The 8845-nt window shown below is 43.1% G+C and overlaps 1 pseudogene; it reads left to right on the top strand.

Moving 5' to 3' along the window:
• The first annotated feature begins 7453 nt into the window (after positions 1–7453).
• LOC105549147 lies at positions 7454–8014 on the top strand (annotated as a pseudogene).
• The last annotated feature ends 831 nt before the right edge of the window (positions 8015–8845 follow it).

Genomic DNA, 8845 nt, shown 5'->3' with positions numbered 1-8845 from the left:
TTTTTTTTTTTTTTTTTTTTGAGGCAGAGTCTTCACTCTGTCGCCCAGGCTGGAGTGCAGTGGCGCGATCTCGGCTCACTGCAAGCTCCGCCTCCCGGAGAACTACATTCTTGAGACTCTACCAGCATTAGAGGAACAGGCTCCATCTCACTCCAACTCCAGGAGCCCTCCCCTTATTAGGACTCACATTAGCAGGTCGGGTTGTGTCTCACTGGCCATTGGGACTAGAAACAACTCCCTTGTCTGGATGCAAGAAGCCAGATTCCATCATGCCCAGGAGTTCAAGAGGCCCACAGTCCCTCCCCCTGACTCAGCTATGCCCAGAAAAGCCTTGGAAAACAGCCAGTTCTGTATTCACCCTGAGACACCTGGGCTTGCTAAGACTTAGCTAGCTGCTAGGTCTTCTGGGAAGTTGCTCACTTGCCAGGGACCCCAAAGCCCTTGTCAGTTTATTCTTCCAGCCTGGAAGCCTGGAAGCCTGGGACCAGATTGTCCTTAACCTTCAGAATCCACTTACAGCATTCACAGGAGTTCCAGAAAAGCTTGGAAGGAAGTGACATTAGCCCAACTTGAGACTTGGAGAGATTAAGAGACTGCTCCAGGATCATGCAGGTAAGTTTCAAGGCTGGCTTTTGATCCTGGCCCTGTCTGCTCCTAAAGCCTATGCATGCTCTTTGCCCCATGCCTCAAAGCCCTTTAGAGAAGATATTCTTAGTGCCAACTCTGGCACTTAGAAACCTTATGTGGAAAAAAAAAAAAAAAAAAGGACTTCTCCCAGGGGCTGGGGAAGATGGGGAACGACTGCCTCTGGGTACAAGGTTTCCTTTCAGGGTGATAAAAATGTTTTGGAACTAGATAGAGGCATTGTTGCACAACATTGTGAATGTCCTAAACACCATGAACTGTGCACTTTAAAAATGGTTAATTTTCTGTTGCAGGAATTTTTATCTCAATTTAAAGAAGAAATTGTAAATAAAAAGGCTTCTCTTTAACAGGATGGGCATCGTGGCTCCCACCTCTGCTAAGACAGCGAGGGATTTGGCTTTTGAGTACAGATAGCCTTCCTGTTAATTTTCCTCAATAATCAGGCTCTAGACATTTCTGACACATCAATCTGAACCACTTTTCAATACCCTTGTCTGCTAATTCCATTATTTGTCAACACTGAGTCTGTTTCTATTCATCATATTTTCCCTAAGTCTTAGTGTTCCAGAACATCCAGCATGAAGTTCACATATTCTCACACATGACTGAATTCCACAGATTTTATTCAGGGCAAGTGAGAAAAGCAGATTCCATTGTTCTTACAGGCACCAAGGATCAGAAGTCAAAAGTCGGCTTGTGGGTTCAGGCTCAGGGAATAATTCCAGGACAAAACTGCAGAGGTCACCCATTAGACCAGGATTACATAGGCCTTTTGTTGTTGTTGTTGTTGTTGTTGTTGTTGTTGTTACACCTTAGCAATATTACTCCATTTTTAAAAAAGCTTTCATGAACCACAGTATCTCATTCCTAGAAACCCTTACCTTCTTGCTGAAATGAGAGCATGAGCAGAGGACCAGGGATAAGAGCCAATGTGCCTGGGTCAGGCCAAGGCCTCTGAGCAGAAGGGCAGCCAGCAACACTGTTTCCATCCTTAGCTCATCTTGACTGTCTTAGTCCATTTGGGCTGCTATGACAAAATACTATAGACTGGGTGGCTTCTAAACAACAAACATGTGCTTCTAAGTCCTGATGGCAGGGAAGTCCAAGTCACCATCAGATTCAATGTCGGACAGCCCATTTCCTGGTTCATAGATGATATCTTTTCATTGTAGCCTCATGTGGCGGAAGGGACAGGAAGCTCTCTCTGGCCTCTTTTATGAGAACACTTCCTGTCCTCATAAGGAATGAGGTCCTCATGAGGACCATTCCTGAGGGCTCAGCTCCCAAGACCTAATCACCCCCCTAAAGTCCCCACTTCCAAGTACTATCACCTTGAGGGTTAAGCTTTCAATGTAAAAATTTTGGGGGGACACACACATTCAGGCCATAGCACTGAACAAGACACAGGAGAGTCTTAAGTCAGGAGGACTGCACAGAGAACTGCAGGAGGATCTGCTCAAGTCTCTGGCTGAGTGGTGGTATGAACACACACGAGCGGAAATGACTCAAGGCCAGGGGAAGAACCACCAGCCAGCTGGAAACCAAATGATTTCTAGAGCACACATAAAGCCAAGATGGTTCTAGTAGCTGAGTGGAAAGACCTTACAAACACACAGGGCAGTGCCATAGTAGTGGGAATGTGTTAACCCTGGATTAAAGGCTGCTATGGATCCACCATAACAAAGCTTAAAAACAAGTCTCAAAAGCATCAATCAGATTCCAAGTCACTTACTGCATGCCAGAACAAAGGCCAACATCATTTAAGTGAATATAACAAATCCATCATCCAACAGTATAAAACTGACACTGTCTGGCAGCCAATCAAGTATTACTACACATGCAAAGAGTCAGCAAGTATGGCTCATATCCTGGGTCATACTTAAAAAACTTTCAGGAACCACAGTATCTCATTCCTAGGAACCTCTACCTTCCTGGAGAAAAATTGATGAATAGAAACAGACTCAGTGTTGACAAATAATGGAATTAGCAGACAAGGGTATTGAAAGAGCTATCAAAAATATGCTCCATATTTTCAAGAAGTTAGAGGAAAATGGGAACAAGATGAAAGAAATGAAAGATATGTTTTTAAAGATCCAAATGGAACTTCTAGAATGGAAACTACAACATCTGAGATGAACACTAGATTGGATGGGATAAACAGCAGACTAGACATTGTAGAAGAAAAGATCAGTGAGCTTGAAGGCATAGCAATAGAAACTACCCAAAATGAAGAATGGAGAGAAAAAAGACTGACAAAATATGAACAGATCATCAGTGAACCATTCTAACATACCTGCTATTAGAGTCACAGAAGGAGGGGAGAGAAGAGGGGCAAAATAGAAAAAATAGCTGAAGAAATAATCAGGCCATTTTTTGCTGAAAACCCTTCAATAATTTTCCGTGTGCCTTAAAGCAGTGCCCAGAGTCCTTACGTTGACCCGCAAGATCCTACTAGCCTCCCTGCTGCCTCTCCAATCTGAGCTCCACCACTAACTCCTTCACTCACTTCACTCCAGCCATGCCAGGCTTCTCTCGACTCTGTGAAATTCCTCCTCTCCTGGGCTTTCCCACATGCTGTTCCCTCTACCAGCAGGCTCTCCTGACTCTCAGTTGACTTATACCCCTCCTTTGGATTTCAGCTAAATACCACTTCCTCAGAGAAGCCCTCCCTGACTTCCCAACCAGACATGGTCCTCTCAGCACCCTTAACACCCACACTTCTCCATGGCAGCATTTGGTACCTTTCAGATGAATTAATTACGGTTTTAATCTCTTCTTCCTTAGAGTCTTGTTCATGGCCATATTCTCAGTGCTTAGCCTAGTGCCCCAGCCCTCCAGCTAGAAAGTGAAAGAGATGAAACTTCTTTTCCTTGGTTTGTCTCTCTCTAAATTACGTTTGCAGTGGCAAGCAATTACCTGGTGGGACTTCTGCCTCCTCAGCATGGAGTGGCTGTCTCAGTGCAGTCCACGGTAGCCCCTCTTCTATCTGCTGGCAAATACTGTCTTTTCTATGAGCAAATGGGCCAGGGGAGCCCTTGGAGAGGGCCACAGATATCCATCTGTATTAGTAAGAGCTCTCCAGGTAAAACGGAACCAATGGGATTGGGGGGGCCGGGGGGGAAATTGGCTCACAGCATTATAGAGGCTGACAAGTTCAAAGTCTGCAGGGTGATGGCTGGGCGCAGTGGCTCACGCCTGTAATCCCAACACTTTGGGAGGCTAAGACTGGCTGACCACCTGAGGTCAGGAGTTCAAGACCAGCCTGGCTAACATGGTGAAACCCGTTAACTACTAAAAATACAAAAATTAGCCAGGCGTGGTGGCAGGTGCCTGTAATCTCAGCTACTCGGGAGTCTGAGGCAGGAGAATTGCTTGAACCCAGGAGGTGGAGGTTGCAGTGAGCCCAGATCGTGCCACTGCACTCCAGCCTGGGCAATAAGAGCAAAACTCCATCTCAAAAAAAAAAAAAAAAAGTCTGCAGGGTGGACAGGCTGGAGACCCAGGGAAGGGCTGATGTTGCTGTTCAAGTCTGAGGTCCTCTCTGCTGACAGAATTCCTTCCTGCTCAGGGGAGGTCAGTCTTTGTTCTATTAAGACCTTCAACTGATTGGATGAGGGGTATCTCCTTAATGGAGGGCAATCTGCTTTACTCAAATACCACTAGCCTAAATATTAATTCATCCAAAAAACACCTTTATGGAAACATTCAGAATAATGTTTGACCTGATGTCTTGGGCACTGCGACCCAGCAAAACTGACACATAAAATTAACCCTCATACCATTTAAGAATGGACGCTTCTCTGCACAGTAAAGGAAACTATCGTCAGCATGTACAGACAACATACAGAATAGGAGAACATTTTTGCAATCTACCCATCTGACAAAGGTCTTATATCCAGAATCTACAAGGAATTTAAGCAAATTTACAAGAAAAAAACAAACAACCCCATCAAAAAGTGGGAGAAGGATATGAACAGATACTTCTCAAAAGAAGACAATTTATGAGGCCAACAAACACATGAAAAAAAGCTCATCATCACTGGTCATTAGAGAAATGCAAATCAAAACCACAATGAGATACCATCTCACGCCAGTTAGAATGGCAATTATTAAAAAGTCAAGAAACAACAGATGTTGGCAGGGCTGTGGAGAAATAGGAATGCTTTTACAGTGTTGGTGGGAGTGTAAATTAGTTCAACCATTGTGGAAGACAGTGTGGCGATTCCTCAAGGATCTAGAACCAGAAATACTATTTGACCCAGCAATCCCATTACTGGGTATGTACCCAAAGGATTATAAATCATTCTACTATAAAGACTCGTGCACACGTATGTTTATTGCAGCACTATTTACAATAACAAAGGCATGGAACTAACCCAAATGCCCATCAATGATAGACTGGATAAAGAAAATGTGGCATATATACACCATGGAATACTATGCAGCCATAAAAAAGAATGAGTTCATGTCCTTTGCAGGGACATGGTTGAAGGTGGAAGCCATCATTCTCAGCAAACTAACACAGGAACGGAAAACCAAACACTGCATGTTCTCACTTATAAGTGAGGGTTGAAAAATGAGAACACATGGACACAGGGAGGGGAACATCACACACCAGGGTCTGTCAGGGATTGGGGAGCAAGGGGAGGGAGAGCATTAGGACAAATACCAAATGCATGCAGGGCTTAAAACCTAGATGATAGGTTGATAGGTGCAGCAAACCACCATGGCACATGTATACCTATGTAACAAACCTGCACGTTCTGCACATGTATCCCAGAACTTAAAGTAAAATTAAAAAAAAAATTAGAGTGAGGACTGCTTTATGTTAGCTTTATACATTCAGAAAAAAAAAAAAAAAGAGAGAGAATGAATGCTTCAGACATACCCTGCCTGTGCAACCTCTCCCATTCCCATGAATTCTCCCAAAACACTTTGGGCCTTTGTTATGGAAATTATACTCTACTTGCATCTGTCTCCCTCTATGCAAATGGAGTGAGGGGTCAATCTTACTCATTTCTGTGTCCCCAAAGGCTTTTCTTGGTATCTGACTCACAGTAGACACTTATCTACACAGGCAAACACTTGCTAAGTTGAATGGCATGAATTAACATCAGGGAACATACTTAGAGGAGCTCTTTCTAAACTCGCCAACCTAAACTCAGGGCTCACATTTACCTGGAGAAGCAAAGGGAAGGCAAGGGAGCCAGGTGAGGCTGGAGAGCTGGGTCCAGACCCCTTACAATGCCTTGTGGAGGCTGAAGCTACTCTGTGGATGCTGATTTGCCATGTTGACTTCTGATTAACCCCATCTCTGGAAAGGCCTCTAAGATTTCCAGTTCCTTGTGTAAGAGCACATACTTTCCATGAATCCTGACCTTAGGTCTAAACCTTAATGTTATTGTACTTTGATTATCTTACACATTCCTTCTGAATCACACGTACTCTTCCCCTGTGGTATATAAGCCCTGGATCTGGGAGTAATGGCACAGGATCCACCATATTGTCTTGCTGCCGCCAGAGACACAAATATGGCTTCTGTTCCTAAGTGTCTATTAAATCTTTCTAAAAAACTGGATCTGTTAGCCTCTTTCTTTAGCCTCTCAGCTCCCTCAGACTTTTGGGGGTAGGCTTGCATAAACCTGCCCACAACAAAACACACCTGCCCAACCAACCCCAACTGGCTTTGGGGCCTTAACAGCTGATGGAGACACTCATTAATCCCTGCTTCACTGATTCCATGATTAAGGACACAAGCCTTCACCACAAGGCAATAGACACAGGGCACGGGCTTTGGAGTCCACATAATAGGAGTTGAATACCAGTTTCTATCTTAAAAAAAAAAAAAAAAAGAGAAAGACGAATGATACAATGGAACAATGGCTAAGGAATGTAAGTCAAACAGCCAAAAATATGCTTCATTTCATTAGTAATTAAAGAAATATATATTAAGCAGGACACAACTTTTCATCTAAGAGATGAACAGAGATATAAAAGAATGATAATATACAATGTTGGGCGAGCTGTAAGTTGTAAGGAAACAAAAAACCCTGCACAGAGGAGCATCAATGAAATGTGTATACCCTTTGAATGAGTAAGTCCACTTCTAGGAACTTATTCTATAGAAATTAGCAAAGATATGCCTATAAGTATGTTCAAAGAAGTACCAGTTTTGAGTACATATAATTTAAAAATACTCATAAAGTGATATATGCAGCTATTTTTTAAATGGCACAGAGCCATATGCTCTAATCTAAAATGATATACAATTATATAAGTGACCACAAGCAAGTTACAAAACATGTAATCTAATCTTTGTTTAAAAATTTAAGATAAGGCTGGGCACAGTGGCTCATGCCTGTAATCCCAGCACTTTGGGAGACCGAAGTGGGCGGATCACCTGAGGTCAGGAGTTCAAGACCAGCCTAGCCAATGTGGTGAAACTCCATCTCTACTAACAATACAAAACATTAGCTGGGTGTGGTGGTGGGTGCCTGTAATCCCAGCTACTTGGGAGGCTGAGGCAGGAGAATCGCTTGAGCCCAGGAGGCAGAGGTTGTAGTGAGCTGAGTTTGCGCCATTGCAGTGAAGCCTGGGCAACAAGAGCAAAACTCCATCTCAAAAAATAATAATAATAAATAAATAAATAAGATAAATATGTCGAGCCTGTCGCTGCCACCATCGCCTGAAGGGAGTAAGAAGAGGTTGCAACCAGGGAGAAAACACAGGAGAGGAGTCAACTCCCTAGCCGCAGCCACTGCCAGAGAGGCCCATGCACCCATTTCCCCATCCCCCTGTCCCCTTTACAATGCCACCTGCTTCTGCAAAGTGGTACGATCAATCGAAGGGACCATGTCTTCACTGAATTTTCTGTTGAAGACAGTAAAGCTGCTCATGTACATTTTGAAAAATCCAAACTTACATTCAGTTGTCTTGGAGGAAATGATCATTTTAAGCATTTAAATGAAATTGATCTTTTTCACTGTATTGATCCAAATGATTCTGAACCTAAAAGAATGGACAGATCAATTTTATGTTGTTTATGAAAAGGAGAATCTGGCAGTCATGGCCAAGGTTAACAAACAAAAAAAAAGGGCAAAGCTTAACTGGCTTAGTGTGGACTTCAACAATTGGAAAGACGGAAGATGATTCAGATGAAGACATGTCTAATTTTGATCATTTCTCTGAGGTGATAAACAGCATGGGTGGTGGTGTGGATGTAGATTTACCAGAAGTAGATGGAGAAGATGATGACTCATGAGAAAGTGATGATGAAAAAATGCTAGAGCTAAAGAATATTGTCATCACTTGGATTTTGAGAAAGAAAAATAACTGCTCTGCAAGATTTCAGAACGGAGAGAACTCCTGAATTGATTGCTCAAAAGGCATGCTCTATTTGCCTACTGTAACCCATTTTTCAACCTGTTTTGTTTTTGAAAAGGCTTCACAGAGGGTTGATATGTACCATTGTATGGGGCAATTTTAAGGTCAGCTAAGGCAATAACCTGATGTATGAAGACATCCCAGATTTCCAGGAAGCTGTTGAGGTCCTAGGCAATGGATGCAGCAGTTGGAATAAATACAAACATCTCACCTAAGTCTCCTTTTCTTCATAGCATAGATACTGACATGATAGAAAGCTCTCAGCTTAGGGAAACAGAACTAAATTTTAGGTTATAGAACATGGATTCAGAAGTGGCTGGAACAAATTGGCTGACACCTTACTGGTAACCTACTATTCTTCTGGTATTATCCTTCAGGATTTTTCACTAAAGTTTATTTTTCAAAAAATTTACTTCACATGATTCTTGTCAGTGTTCCAGATGTATCTTAGCTAAAACTAGTGAATGCCTTAACTTAGACGGTTTTTTAAAATTATTCATTTGGGCCGGTTGCGGTGGCTCACACCTGTAATCCCAGCACTCTGGGGGGCCAAGGCGGGTGGATCACCTGAGGTCAGAAGTTCGAGACCAGTCTGGCCAACATGGGGAAACCCTATCTCTACTAAAGTACAAAAATTAGCTGGGCGTGTTGGCAGGCACCTGTAATACCAGCTGCTCAGGAGGCTGAGGCAGGAGAATCACTTGAACCCGGGAGGCGGAGGTTGCAGTGAGCCGAGATCGCGCCATTGTACTCCAGCCTGGGTAACAGAGTGAGACTCTGTCTTAAAAAAAAAAAAAAAAAAAAAAATTATACATTT

This window comes from Mandrillus leucophaeus, unplaced genomic scaffold (genome assembly GCF_000951045.1).
Source record: "Mandrillus leucophaeus isolate KB7577 unplaced genomic scaffold, Mleu.le_1.0 Scaffold43, whole genome shotgun sequence".
NCBI lineage: Eukaryota > Metazoa > Chordata > Mammalia > Primates > Cercopithecidae > Mandrillus > Mandrillus leucophaeus.
Note: the sequence above shows the minus strand (reverse complement) of the source record. Positions and strands in the feature narration are given on the sequence as shown.